The sequence below is a fragment of the Saccopteryx leptura genome, chromosome 2 (assembly GCF_036850995.1).
Source record: "Saccopteryx leptura isolate mSacLep1 chromosome 2, mSacLep1_pri_phased_curated, whole genome shotgun sequence".
Taxonomy (NCBI): domain Eukaryota; kingdom Metazoa; phylum Chordata; class Mammalia; order Chiroptera; family Emballonuridae; genus Saccopteryx; species Saccopteryx leptura.
This window is the reverse complement of record NC_089504.1, coordinates 67968077-67983645: the sequence shown is the minus strand read 5'-3', so window position 1 is coordinate 67983645 and position 15569 is coordinate 67968077. Positions and strand designations below refer to the sequence as shown.

The 15569-nt window shown below is 37.6% G+C and overlaps 1 pseudogene; it reads right to left on the bottom strand.

The window, feature by feature from the left end:
- Positions 1-220: 220 nt before the first annotated feature.
- Positions 221-313, bottom strand: LOC136396271 (U2 spliceosomal RNA; annotated as a pseudogene).
- Between the last annotated feature and the right edge of the window lie 15256 nt (positions 314-15569).

Below are 15569 nucleotides of genomic sequence, written 5' to 3'. Positions count from 1 at the left end.
CTTCTCTTTAAAAGAATAGGTCAAGGAGCACGGGCTTCTGCCTCACCTCACTCTTTCCGAACTTCATATCCGGTGGAGACCGAAGAATGTAGCTTTGGCCCCTCAGCACACACTGCCCACCAGCAGGAAATAATATTTTGGAGGAAGTTTCTGAAACCTATTTTGGTGTGTGTTTTTTTTTTCTTACTGACATTTCTCCGCAAATTGCTTCTTCTTACCCTTAGGGTCTTCAGTGCAAAATCAGCTATTTTTGATATTAAACTGATAAGAACAGATACTACACTTGATCTTAGCCAAAAGGCCGAGAAGCAATAAAATCAGCAATTTTTGGCTACCTTTGAGTCTATCTCTTAATTTTACCAAAAGTAGATTTTTCAGTTAGTATTTTCTATTCTTTTTGCTGTGATTGGCTGGTTTCCAATAGAAGGAAGGGCAAATGCTAAGTCCGTTTAGCCATTCTTTGCTCTTACCATGAACAAATAGCCAAGGATCACACATTTGAGGGAAGTACCTAATACTACGGACAGAGGTGAAACCAAAGAGAGAAATAGAAGTAGCCTTGAGGAAACAGAGATAAAGAGTAGTAAAAAACTAAAAATTTCTATACAGGTAAGAGTGAATGCCACATTTGAAATAATACCAGCATCCTATAAGGTAGAAATAACCAGAGAACTATAAAAAGATCTTGATACCTAAAAATTAGCATCACAGATTTAAAAATTCAAATACAACACGTTTACTGAAAAATATTTAATCTTTACTACCAAATTAAATATTTTTATTTAAAATATGGGAAAAATTCAACACAAAAGCTTAAGTATAAAGTTGAGGAAATTTCCCCAAAGGAGAATAAAGCAAGAAGAAGAAAAAGAGAAAGACAAGAAAGAATTTAGGGAATCAATTCAGATGATCCAATGGCTAACTAATAGAAGAGAAGCGGGAAGGGAGGAAATGATCACAAAATGAAACAAGGGCAGTGTTACAGAATTAAAGGACATGAACTTCAGATTCTGCGGTTTAGAGGAATCAAACAGCTACTTCAAGGCACCCTGTTCCAAGATTTCAGAACCAGTGATAAAGATACCAGCTTAAGTCTGTGTGAAGAAAAACCCCCACCATTTTCACAGAATGGATTACAATTTCAAGATGGCATTTTCTCAAGTGCAACTTTGGATACTGGAGGATAACAGAGCAGTGCCTTCAGAATTCTAAAGGGGAATATTTTTCAATTTAAAAGACTCCGCCCACACAAATTACTCTCAACTCCGAAGATAGAATAAAGATATTTTCAAGCAAAATGTTTTTCTTTTTCTTTTTAGATGCACCTGCCATGCACCTTTCTGTAGGAAACTGCTGGAGATGCATCCTATCAACAGGGGTCTAAGCTAAGAAAGAGGAAGACACGGGGTCACCCGTGAGGGGAGAGAGGCCAGGAACTGCTCAAAGTGAGAGTGAAGGAAAGTTGCCTAATGACAGCCATGGGCCAACAGGAGACGCAGGGCATGGGCGGGATGTGGACCTGGTAGTGGTTTTTGCCTTGTTTGACCCTTGGAGGAGTCATCGTACACCCTGGGAGAGACTTTGCCAATGACTTAGTGATAGAAAGAAAGGCAGTATCCCAGCCAATCCCCTTGCCAAAGGAGTGATTAATTCCAGAGAAAACACAGCTTTTACAAGAAACAAAATCTAATCATAATACATATGGCTGTGTGTAAAATAAATCTACATAATGAAAATAATGTAAACTCTGAAATTTGATTTAAAGAAAAATAATCTTTTTGAAACCATTACTCCTCATCCTTCCTTCCGTAGCCCCATACCTGCCTGCTTCTTCCTATATCTGTTATCTACCGATAGAGCCTATCTTTGTTGGTTTTTATTTGTCTTTTTCATTAGAACTTAAGTCATATGAGGACGAAGACTTGCTCTGTTTTGGCCACTGTTGTATCCCCACATTGCCAAGAACAATACTGAGTACATAGTGTATCTCAGTAATTTCTCCTAAATAAATTAATATAAATTTAGGAGGAATGGAAATGTGTGTGTGTGTGTGTGTGTGCACATATGCAGGAGGTATTGGAAATTTAAATCTTTATTTGTATCACCCTCAACAGATAATATCTAAAATAAAACAATAAAAAATAAAGTAGTAGACCCTGGCTGGGCAGTTCAGTTGGTTAGAGCAGTGGTCCCCAACCTTTTTTGGGCCACGGACCGGTTTAATGTCAGAAATTATTTTCATGGACCGGCCTTTAGGGTGGGACGGATAAATGTATCACTTGACCAAGACAAGCATCAATAGTGAGTCTTAGACGGATGTAACAGAGGGAATCTGATCATTTTAAAAAAATAAAACATCATTCAGACTTAAATATAAATAAAACGGAAATAATGTAAGTTATTTATTCTTTCTCTGTGGATCGGTACCAAATGGCCCACAGACCGGTACTGGTCCGTGGCCCCGGGGTTGTGGACCACTGGGTTAGAGCATCATCCAGGTATAACCAGGTTGTATGTTCAATTCCCAGTCAGAGCACATACAAGAATCAACCAATGAATGCATAAATAAGTGGAACAACAAATCAAATGTTCCTCTTTCTCTAAAAATCAATTGATAAATAAAATTATAAGATTAATCTTTAAAAAAGAGAGAGCAGGAAACCATGCCAGACAGCACAGCAGGAGAGCTGTAACAGTTACAAGTGGCTCCTCTGGGGAGCAGAAGTGAGAGAACTGGGACGAAGGCTGCTACATTTTGTTACAAGACATGTAAATGTATTTGACATCAAAACCTAGCGCAAGTATTACTTGGATAAAAACATAAATTTAAACAAAACAACTAGGAAAGATCTAACACTCTCATCTCATATATATCATTGTCTAAGATCTATATTTCTTTTAAAAGGGAAGAGCCTAATAAGGGATTTTAGGTTTGCTCTGGTAGAGTAAAATTAATACCTAAGTACATCAGGTCAAATTTCTGACCCGGCTGAGAGCAGCCACTTCTTGTGTAATTTTTTTCTAAAGAAATATAAACATCTGTTTACATTCAATAACTGTAAATTGCTTCTTCATGCCTAGTTAGGTTCTTTTGAAAATCAAGTTAGAGAACAATGGCAAGACAGGACTGTGTATACCTCTGACTCTCAACACCTCCAGGGTACTGAGGTACGAACCTTAACAAGTCATTTAGCTTCCTTGAGCCCTCTCAGTTCCTTTATTTATAAAATGGGGATGACAACATGCACCTCATTGGATTACCTTGTTTATCAAGTCAGATGTCGGTGTGAAATCCCAGTATAAGACAGATATTTGACATCTGCTAGTTTTCTTTCCTTCTTTCCTAATTCCAAGGACTGGTTGCGATCATGGCTGAATTACACTAATCAAAATAAAACAAAACTGTTCCCCATGCCAGTGACAGGAGTTAAGCTTCTCTAAGTTTACAAACAAGCTGAGGAGACTTTGTACATCTTTCCATGTTATTGGATATATTCAGGGGAATGCGTGGTCCATATAAGTCAGTGTCTGGGAAGGAACAGTTTATCCATGGGATTGTTATTTATCATGAAGGCTATCATGGGAGAAAGAGGACACTCCTGCCAGGCATCACTCATCTGTACATTCCCCAAAGCACATAAAACTTCACCTAACTACTCAGTTAGTGTCCCTGAACTTGGTTTGTGCACTGAGACTGGTCAATATGAACCAGTATAGCTATCCTCTGGTATTCTTGTCCTGGTATCATTTGGGACAGGGGTAGGTTCAATTCAACTACAAATGTCAGAAGATATGTTTTCACCTCAAATACTGAATTAACCAGCTTGTTTGCCAAAGAGATTATAGAGATTCTTTCTCTGGCCAAACCCTGCATAATGAATTCTCTAATGGATCCGCTAGCTTCTCTACTAAAGGTTAATTTCTTCCTCCATTACAAAATCTTGTGAATGGATCCCCAGGGTACTTCTTGGTAAAGAAAGAGAAGGTCTTGTTAAGTATTAATGATCACAGTGGCAGGTTTACAATAGCACCTCCTCCCTGGGAAGGAAAAGATCACTTCATTGACATTTATCAAAAGAGCTTCCACTGGGGACCAAAGCACAGCTGTCATTACTCTTCACTATGGGCACAGTGGAAACAGCAGATTCTCTTCCATCTGCTATTTGCCACAATTTCCTAATCCAGAAACAATGAAGCTATAAAGACACAACAGGAATGAAGAGGGGAGAAAACCAGAATTTTAATTTAAAAATGAATTATTCTAATTCTACTTCTATAATTTAAGTATTTGCTGATATGATTTGTGATACTACTCTTTATTTCCCATATCTTTGCATGAAAGAGCTTCTTTGAAATCCAGGAGAGTTAAATGGTCCACCTCATATCAATTTGGCATTTCCCCATCAGGCAAATAGACAATCGAGTTTCTTCTACGTGGAGCACTAGATAAGAGGCATTTATAAGAATGAGGCCGAATAAAGTGAGGACAGTTTGAGACACTAAACCACCCCTGTTGGAAAATAAGAATACAAAATTTTGAAAAAGAATTTGTAAAAACTTTTTTTTGGTGAGCACTGTCAATGGCAAGGAGTTTGTCTCCTTAAATGATGTAGACAGCATTCTTTTTGACCCTTTAAAAGATTATCCTCTAGATTCATAAAAAGAAAAGTATCGTTAGCTCCTCTGGGTCCCAGTCTCTGCACATACTCCCTGCTGTCCTCACCCTGGCTGCAACTAAAGGAGAGTCAGGAGAGGGGACTGTCTTGGGGGAAGGCTTTCCCTTCCCTCGCCTGGTGACAGCCAGACTTCTCATAGTTGTCCCCACACCTTCTCCCAGGTTCCCCCACAATCACCCCCCAGCATAGTAAGGCACTTCTTATCACAGTGGGTTCCAAGCTGCCCTCTCATCTCCTTGCCCTTTGTAGGGAAGGCCTGACTCAGGTGAATACCTGAGGGCCTCGTAGGGCACCAGAGTCACTTTAACTCGTTTGCAGTCCAAGCTTAGCTGCTTTGTCAGCTACTCTCTAGTTGAATTACTTGGGGTACCTCATAGTTTGAGCATCATTTTTATAATCTGAGCTGTTGAAAGATTAATTAGGTTTGCACATATAAAATGTTTAGCCTAGTGTCTGGCACAAAATAAGCATCAAATAAAAAAAAGTATTAACTACTTCTATGTATGATGTGTTTCATGAAATTTTCCTAGTTCATTTAGGTATGGTTTCACTCTCACGGTAGACAAGCAAATGCCTACCGATTCCTTAAAAACTGAGTATGCCCTTTTGAAATTTTAGAAAACATAACAAAGTGCTTCTCTCTCTCTCTCTCTCTTCCTGTGTACATATGTGTGTGTGCATTTGGAGTATGATGTGCACTATAATTCCTGGTTAATCTATAATCCTATGATTAACTTCCAATATTTCAAATGTTCTCTTTGCGAAAACACATTTTGGGGACAAATATTTTCACAGATCTCCATAGAGAAAACATTTGTAATAGTTATACCTTAAAGGAGTCTTAGAAGTAATCAAAGCTGAGACACTAAAGAATCATATATTAGACATTTAGAAAGCAGCATTGTGAGCAAGTGCTTGCATATCGTGAGCAGTGAGTGCTAGGGGGATTCTGTTTTATCCAAAATAAGTTCTTTTCCCTGCACTCTATATTACTTTTTTTAAAATTTTTAAAATTATTATTATTAAATTTAATGCAGTGACATTGATAAATCAGGGTACATATGTTGAGAGAAAACATCTCCAGATTATTTTGACATTTGATTGTGCTGTATACCCCTCCCCCAAAGTCAAATTGTCTTCTGTCACCTTCTATCTGGTTTTCTTTGTGCCTCTCCCCTCCCCCACCCCCTCTCTCCTTCCTCGCCCCCTCCCCCCACCCCCCAACCCCGTTGTCATCACATTCTTGTTCATGTCTCTGAGTCTCATTTTTATGTCCCATTTATGTATGGATTCATATAGTTCTTAGTTTTTTCTGATTTACTTATTTCACTCCGTATAATGTTATCAAGGTCTATCCATATTATTGTAAATGATTCGATGTCATCATTTCTTATGGCTGAGTAGTATTCCATAGTATATATGTACCAAAGCTTTTTAATCCACTCAACCTCTGACGGACACTTGGGCTGTTTCCAGATCTTCGCTATTGTGAACAATGCTGCCACAAACATGAGGGTGCATTTCTCCTTTTGGAGCCGTTCTATGGTGTTCTTGGGGTATATTCCTAAAAGTGGGATAACTGGGTCAAAAGGCAGTTCGATTTTCAGTTTTTTGAGGAATCACCATACTGTTTTCCACAGTGGCTGTACCAGTCCGCATTCCCACCAGCAGTGCAGGAGGGTTCCCTTTTCTCTACCTCCTCACCAGCACTTATTCTGTGTTGTTTTGTTGATGAGCGCCACTCTGGCTGGTGTGAGGTGATATCTCATTGTGGTTTTAATTTGCATTTCTCTAATGATTAGTGATGTTGAGCATTTTTTCATATGCCTATTGGCCATCTGTATGTCCTCTTTGGAGAAGTGTCTATTCATTTCTTTTGCCCATTTTTTGATTGGATTGTTTGTCTTCCTGGTGTTGAGATTTACAAGTTCTTTATAAATTTTGGTTATTAACCCCTTATCAGACGTATTGTCAAATATGTTCTCCCATTGTGTAGTTTGTCTTTTTATTCTGTTCTTATTGTCTTTAGCTGTGCAAAAGCTTTTTAGTTTGATATAGTCCCATTTGTTTATCCTGTCTTTTATTTCACTTCCCCGTGGAGATAAATCAGCAAATATATTGCTCCAAGAGATGTCGGAGAACTTACTGCCTATGTTTTCTTCTAAGATGCTTATGGTTTCACGGCCTACAATTAAGTCTTTTATCTATTTTGAGTTTATTTTTGTGAGTGGTGTAAGCTAGTGATCTAGTTTCATTTTTTTTGCAGGTAGCTGTCCAATTTTCCCAACACCATTTCTTAAAGAGGCTGTCCTTACTCCATTGCATTTCCTTACCTCCCTTGTCAAATATCAGTTGTCCATAGAGCTGTGGGTTTATTTCTGGGTTCTCTGTTCCATTGATCTATATGCCTGTTCTTATCCCAGTACCAGGCTGTTTTGAGTACAATGGCCTGGTAATATAACTTGATACAAGGAAGTGTGATACCTCCCACTTTTTTCTTCTTTTTTAAGATTGCTGAGGCTATTCGTGTTCTTTTTTGGTTCCATATAAATTTTTGGAATATGTGATCTATATCTCTGAAGTATGTCATTGGTATTTTAATTGATATTGCATTGAATTTATAGATTTCTTTGGGTAATACAGACATTTTAATGATGTTTATTCTTCCTAACCATGAACACGGTATATGCTTCCACTTGTTTGTATCTTCCTTAATTTCTTTTATCAATGCTTTGTAATTTTCTGAGTACAAGTCTTTAGTCTCCTTGGTTAAGTTTACTCCTAGCTACTTCATTTTTTTGGTTGTAATAGTGAAGGGAATTGTTTCCTTAATTTCTCTTTCTGACTGTTCATTGTTGGTGTATAAAAATGCCTCTGATTTCTGAGTATTGATTTTATATCCTGCCACTTTGCTGAATTCATTTATCAGGTCCAGTAGTTTTTTGACTGAGACTTTAGGGTTTTCTATATACAATATCATATCATCTGCAAATAATGATAGCTTTACTTCTTCTTTTCCAACTGGAATGCCTTTTATTTCTTCTTCTTGTCTGATTGCTCTAGCTAGGACTTCTAGGACTATGTTAAATAAGAGTGATGAAAGGGAGCACCCCTGCCTTGTTCCTGATCTTAAGGGTATTGCTTTTAATTTTTGCCCATTGAGTATGATGTTGGCTGTGGGTTTTTCATAGATGTCTTTTATCATGTTGAGGCATGTCCCTGTATTCCCACTTTGCTGAAAGTTTTGATCATGAATGGGTGCTGGATTTTATCAAAAGCTTTTTCTGCATCTATTGAAATTATCATATGGTTTTTCACCTTCTTTTTGTTTATGTAATGAATCACATTGATTGATTTATGAATGTTGTACCAGCCTTGCCTCCCTAGAATAAATCCCACTTGATCATGGTGTATGATTTTTTCCATATATTGTTGGATCCGGTTTGCTAATATTTTGTTGAGAATTTTAGCATCTATATTCATCAGAGATATTGGCCTATAATTTTCTTTCTTTGTGTTGTCTTTGCCTGGTTTTGGAATCAGAATTATGCTTGCCTCATAAAAAGAGCTTGGAAGTCTTCCTTTCTCTTCAATTTTTTGAAATAGTTTGAGAAGGACAGGAGTTAGTTCTTCTTTCAGTATTTGGTAGAATTCCATTGTGAAGCCATCAGGCCCTGGACTTTTCTTTGTTGGGAGTTTTTGATAGCTGTTTCGATCTCATTTGGTATAATCGGTCTGTTTAGGTTTTCTGATTCTTCCAGATTGATTTTTGGAAGATTGTATGTTTCAAGAAATTTGTCCATTTCATCTAGGTTGTCTAGTTTTTTGGCATACAGTTCTTCATAGTATTTTCTTACAATATTTTGTATTTCTGTTGTGTCAGTTGTTATTTCTCCACTCTCATTTCTAATTTTATTTATTTGAGTCCTCTCTCTCTTTTTCTTGGTGATTCTAGTTAAAGGTTCATCAATCTTGTTCACCTCCTCAAAGAACCAGCTCCTAGTTTCATTGATCCTCTATTGTTTCTTCAGCTGCTATGTCATTCATTTCTGCTCTGATCTTTATTATTTCCTTCCTTCTACTACATTTGGGCTTTACTTGTTGTTCTTTTTCTAGTTCTTTTAGATGCAGGGTTAAGTTGTTTTTTTGAGCTTTTTCTAGCTTCTCAAAGTGTGCCTGTAGTGCTATGAACTTCCCTCTCAGTACTGCTTTTGCTGTGTCCCATAAATTTTGAGTTGTTGTATGCTCATTGACATTCGTTTCTAGGAATTTTTTTTATTTCTTCTTTGATCTCATTCTTAATCCATTCATTATTTAACAACCAGGTATTTAGTTTCCACGTGTTTGTGAATTTTTGAGCTTTTCTGTTGTGGTTCATTTCTAGTTTCATGCTGTTGTGATCGGAGAAAGTGTTTGATATGACTTCAATCTTCTTAAATTTGTTGAGACCACTTTTGTGCCCTAACATGTGGTCTATCCTAGAGAATGTACCATGAGCACTTGAAAAGAATGTATATTCTGCTGCTTTAGGGTGAAAGGTTCTGAAGATATCTATTAAATTGAGTTGATCTAGTGTGTCCAATAAGTCTGCTGTTTCTTTGTTAATTTTCTTTCTTGAGGATCTATCTAGTGATGTTAGTGGGGTATTAAAATCCCCTACTATTATAGTATTGCTGTTGATCTCGCCCTTTAAATCCATCAAAGTCTGCTTTATATATTTAGGTGCTCCTATATTAGGTGCATAGCTATTTATAATAGTTATATCTTTCTGTTGGATTACTCCCTTTATCATTATGTAGTGACTTTCTTTATCTCTTACTATATCCTTTGTTTTAAAGTCCACTTTGTCTGATATAAGTATTGCTAACCCAGCTTTTTTTTCATTTCCATTTGCATGAAATGTTTTTTTTCCATCCTTAAACCTTCAGTCTATGTACATCTTTTGTTTTAAGGTGTGTCTCTTGTAGACAGCATATGTATGGGTCCTGTTTTTTTATCCATGCAGCTACCCTATGTCTTTTGATTGGATCATTTAATCCATTTATATTTAAGGTTATTATTGATATGTAATTGTTTATTGCCATTTTATTCTTTAAAGGTGTATTCCTTTTGTGCTATATTTTTTCCCCACTTTGATCTGTTTACAATAGGCCCTTTAATAATTCTTGCAGCATTGGTTTGGTTATAATGAATTCCTTGAGTTTTTTTTTTTTTTTTTTTGTCTAGGAAGCTTTTTATTTTTCCTTCTATTTTAAACAATAGCCAAACTAGACAAAGTAATCTTGGTTGTAGGTTCTTGTTCTGCATTAATTTGAATATTTCTTGCTATTCCCTTCTGGCCTCAAGTGTTTCTGTTGAGAAGTCGGATGTCATCCTTATGGGGGCTCCTTTGTAGGTGATAGCTTTTTTTTCTCTTGCAGCTTTTAATATTTTCTCTTTACCGCTTAGCTTTGGTATTTTAATTATGATGTGTCTTGGTGTAGGTTTCTTTGGGTTTCTCTTTAATGGAGTCCTCTGTGCTTCTTGAACTTGTGAGAGTTTCTCCTGTATTAATTTAGGGAAGTTTTCAGCTATGATATGATTGAACAAAGTCTCTATCCCTTGTTCTTTTTCTTCTTCTTCAGGAATCCCTATGATAAGGATGTTATTTCTATTCATGTTGTCACAGAGCTCTCTAAGAGTTTCCTCAGACTTTTTGAGTCTTTTTTCTTTTTTCTTCTCTGCTTTCATGCCTTCATTCCAGTTCTCCTCCAACTTGCTGATTTGATCCTCAGCTCTATCTATCCTGTTTTTAATTCCTTCCATTGTGGTCTTTATTTCTGATATTGTATTTGTCATTTCCGTCTGATTCTTTTTTATACTTGCTATTTCTTTATTTAGGTGTTCATAATGACCATCCATTGTTTTTCTAAGATCCCTAAGCATCCTTACAATCATTATTTTGAACTCCGCATCTGGAAGTTTGATTATTTCCATATCACTCAGTTCATCTCCTGAAGGTGTCTCCTGTGGTTTCATTTGGATTGCACTTCTTTGTCTTCTCATTATGTCTATGTTTGGGTGTTTTGCTTATAGAGCTGGTTGAGTCTAGGCTTGGTGTTGTCTGCCTCCAGTTTTCAGTTGTGTTATTTATAGGTCTTCTTGGGTTGGTATCAGCTATTATTTGTAATCTACTTTCGGATTTGGGCAGCTTTGAAGTCTTGATTTGTTTGCTTTCTTAACAGGTGATAGTCTTGTTTACTGATCTCAGCAGGGGGCTTCCTTGAAACTGTATCCAGGAATGTGATGGGTGTAACCTAAGACTCTGAAGGCCTCTTCCACCAACTAATCTCTCTGGGGGCAGGGTGTTTTCTCAGTTTCAGTAGGGGGAGGTGTATCTCAGATCTCCATGGAGACCTGAGTTACTGACCCTCCTCCCCACTTCTTGTTTTCAACGGTGTCTTGTTGTGCTGATTGGAGCTGGAGAGATGTCTGGAGATCTCTGATCTGGAAGCAATTCAGTACTGTTTTGTGGGGAAGGATCAGACCCTCCCCCAGCTATGGCTGCCTCCAGCACGAATGAGTCAGCTTTTTTTTTAGGTCATCTCCTGCATTCCTTAGCCCCTCACAGTCTGTCCCTCTCTCTTTCCTTTCCACTTGGGAGATAAGCTGGTCTTTTCAACACACCTCACTCCCTGGTCGCCAGGCAAGTGACTGTGAGCAATATTTTCTGCTCTTTTTCCTGAAGTGAGATCCCCTCTAGGCTCTCAGCCTCACCCCTTCCTCCATTCCTGTAAGCAGGGGAGATTCAGGCGCTCTCTACCTGGTTTGTTGTGGCTTCTTCTTTGCTCCTTGGTTTTTGAGAGCTGTTCTTGTAGTCCAGAGTTGGTTTTTCATGCTGATTTTTCCTAAAGTTATTTGTATTCCAGTTTGGTGGTGAGAGCTGGGCATCTGTGCATCAGCCTACTCCGCTGCCATCTTCAGGAGACCCTGCACTTTATATTTCTTTCATCATCTTGCCTATTGCCTTGAATAAGCAAGTAGACTCATAATATAAAAGCAGTTCTATTTCTTAAAATTTTATCCTAAGATTATTGGTATCTCAGAAAAATGAAAAAAAAAAAAAAAAGATTATTGGTATCCCAGTGCCTATATTCTACTTGCATTTATTAGGTTTGCATTTATTCATACAATCATTTAAAAAGTAATTTGATTTAGTGATTATAGCTATGGTGGGGGGAGAGGTATATAAAGGAAGAAAGAATAGCTATGCATTGACATTAGCTACTACTCTCTAGATATCATATTGTTTACTTTCCCTTAACTGCAGTAGCAGTCTATCTGCATTAAGAATGCTCATGATTCCCAGAACTCCAAGAACATTACCCTTGTTGTATATAGGCTTTTTTACATTTACTCAGGTTTTTGCACTTCCTAGTCTCAGTTTCCTCTAAGTTGTCTACCAGTTGGACTATACCTTCCATCTTCTCATCTCTGCTCTTCAGCATTGTTCTCATTATTAAAGCACAACTCAAATGTCAACTTCTCCTTGATCACTTTCTTGGCTACCCCCACCTTGACTTTCACCAAATATTAGATTTGAGCCATTCCCTAAACTTATTCTGTTTTATCTTGTTTGTTTTTATATGTAATCTTCCTTTGACTTTAAGGCAAGGTGGCTAGAGATAAGTGAGTGTGGGAGGAGGACTGCTGAAAGATACAGTTTGAGAGAACCAAAAGCCACATCATCTAGGGCTTATCCCTGAGGATAAAACTTTTGTAGTTCTTCCAAGCATGTGATAATTTTGAGTAATGATAAAGTTATTAAATTTCTAGAGGACCTCTTTTACTCTTATGTGGAAAATAGACTGTAGAGATACAAGTATGAGAGAAGAAAGGTAAGTTAAAAGGTTATTACACTAATGAATTTGAACAGTGATGGTGCCTTTGACTTAGAGGTAGCAGTGAGTTGATGGGGAACAGTTGAATTCTAGATACCTATTGATATCTATCAATAAATATTGCTGGTAGAATCAACAAGTGTTGTTAATAAATTAGATATAGGATATGCAAAAAAATGAGGAATCAAAAATGACTCCAGGCCCTGGATGGTTGGCTCAGTGGTAAAGAATTGGTCAGACAGGTAGATGTCCCAGGTTTGATTCCCAGTCAGAGCACACAGGAGAAGCTCCCATCTGCTTCTCTACCCCTCCCCTTTTTGCTTCTTTCTTTCTTTCTTTCTCTCTCTCTCTGTCTCCTGCAGCCATGGCTCAATTTGAGCGAGTTGGCCCTGGGCACTGAGGATGGCTCTATGGTTTTCACCTCAGGTGCTAAGAAGAGCTTGGTTGCTGATCAACAGAGCAACACCCCAACTGGGCAGAGCATCACCCCCTAGTGGGCTTGGCAAGTGGATCCTGGTCAGGGCACAGGCAGAAGTCTGTCTCTGCCTCCCCTCCTCTCACCTCTCACTGAATTAAAAAAAAAATTACTCCAAAATTTTGGCCTAAGCAGTTGATTGAATTTTCTAAGATATAGAAAGAGGAAGTATTGAAGGTAGAAATCAAGAGATCTCTTTTGGTCATATACATTTGAATAACTGTTAGACTTCTAAAAGGGATGTTGTAAAATTGTACTTATGAATCTAATATATAGAGGAGAAAATACTGAAGTTACAAATTTTGCAGTCTTCTGTATGTAGATGGCATTTAAATATAGAGTGGGCAATGTAGGTTTACAGGGTAATACAGATAAATAATACAATAGTTAATAAAAATCCAAGAATAAACTCTTTGTTTTGTATAAATACATCATATAGACCTAGAAAAGACAGTAGGTCCACAGGGAAGACAAGAAGCCCTAAGGATTCCAGTGGTTAGACATTAGGGTTTTGAAAAGAAAGTGACCAATGAGGTAGGAGAAAACAGAAAAGTATGATGAAATGTAAGCCAAATTAACGTGTTGTTCAAGGAGGAGATGGTGATCTGTTGAATGCTTCTGGTAGTTCAACTATATATAGGACTGGAAATTGGCCATCAATTTCATTTAACTATGAGAAGTCATTCATGAACTTGATATAAACAATTTGTGTAGAATGATGGAGGCTAAAACACCATTGGCATGAGTTAAAGAGAAAATGGTTGAAATAGAGAATGACTATATCTGGAAGTTTTACTACAAGATGTATCAGAATGGGAAAAGTAGGTAGGTGGCAGTAATTGAAGGGAATTTGAGACAAGACAGAAAGATATTTGACTGTTTTCAAGATTAAACAAATAATGGCATGTTTATATTTTGTTGTAAATAATCTGGTAGACAAAGTTCCTAATGTTCTTTTGGAGTGATGCTCTTGAGAAGATGAGAGAAGATGGATATAGAAGAAAAGAAGTATTGGCCTTAGATAAAAACATGTAGAGTTTCTTCCTTGTTTGAATTAATTAACTGATTGGTCTAATTATTTTAACTAAATTATTTTAACTTTTCTTAAAAGACTGTTTTAAGAAAAGACCATTATGGCCCTGGCCAGTTGGCTCAGTTGTAGAGCCTTGGCCTGAAATATGGATGTCCCAGTTTTGATTCCTGGTCAAGGCACACAGGAGAAGTGCCCATCTGCTTCTCTACCTCTCCCCCTCTCACATCTCTCTCTCCCCCTCCTGCAGCCATGGCTCAATTGGAGCACGTTGTCCCTGTGCACTGAGGATGGCTCCATGGCCTCTGCCTCAGGCACTAAGAAGAGCTCGGTTGCTGAGCAATGAAACAATGGCTTGCCAGGTGGATCCCTGTCAGGTGCATGCAGGAGTCTGTCTCCACCTCCCCTCCTCTCACTGAAAGAAAAGAAAAGACCATTATATATCAGATTATATTTGTAGTGGTCATTAATTATGTTTTCCTATTTTTGAGCATCTTTTGAAGCTTTAAACTTTCTTGAGAACTTTTTTGCTTGTTTGTTTTTTAGTCTGCCTCCTCTTGGTAAAAACTAGACTACTCATTTCCCAGCTTGCCTTTCAGCTAGGGTGCAGTAAAAGGATCTACCCTCTTCAATCAGGCACACACTCATGAGACTTAAAGTGAGAAGTGATTAGTATAATGGGAAGAATCCATTACCTGATAAATATGGCATCAGCTTGACTACCTGGATTAAAAGGCTGCATGTCCCATGTAGAATTTTGGCACTGGAGAGACAGACAATGTTAGTTGCAAGAAAGTTGAGTTCCTGGCATAGTTAAAAAACTGGAGCATCTAGAAATTGATGGAAGCAGGTTTTTTATCAGACTAATTCTGTGAAGTAATTTAGAATGTGTTTTTTTTTCCAGGAGTTTAGGATTGAACTCGATTTTCCAGCCTCCTGGGAGTCTGAGGCAGCTCCTCATATTTTTGACATGTCCCTTTTCTCCTTAGTTTGCCAGACTGGGTTTCTGTTGCTTGCGATTAAGAAGCCTGCCTAATACAGTATTTAAGGAAACTAACAAAGTGATAACTTGCTAAACTAATCTCCCCAGGTTACTTTTGGTTGTGGGGTTGTTCTGTTGTTTCAACAGATATACTTTAAGAATAAGAAAGTAAATAAACTACAATATTGAGAAATGAATTTTCAACACTGGCAAAAAAATCTGTTAATTCTTAGAGCATTTGAGGACAGTAGCCATAATATATCTATGCTACCTCTAGTGATAACTATGAAATTGTAACTGGTGAAGAGAAAACCATGATAAATAATCTAACTATGATAAGAGGATTGATGGAGATATTAAGACAGAATATTTAAAATGGTACTTGTCCAGATTATCTTGGACTTAAATCCACAAGAGCGTGCGTATGTAGATGTACACCATCTGCACATGTGTAGAGTCTAAAAACAAAGATAACTGTAAACAACTACCCCATACCCTAGCTGTAACCATAGCAACTGAGACTATT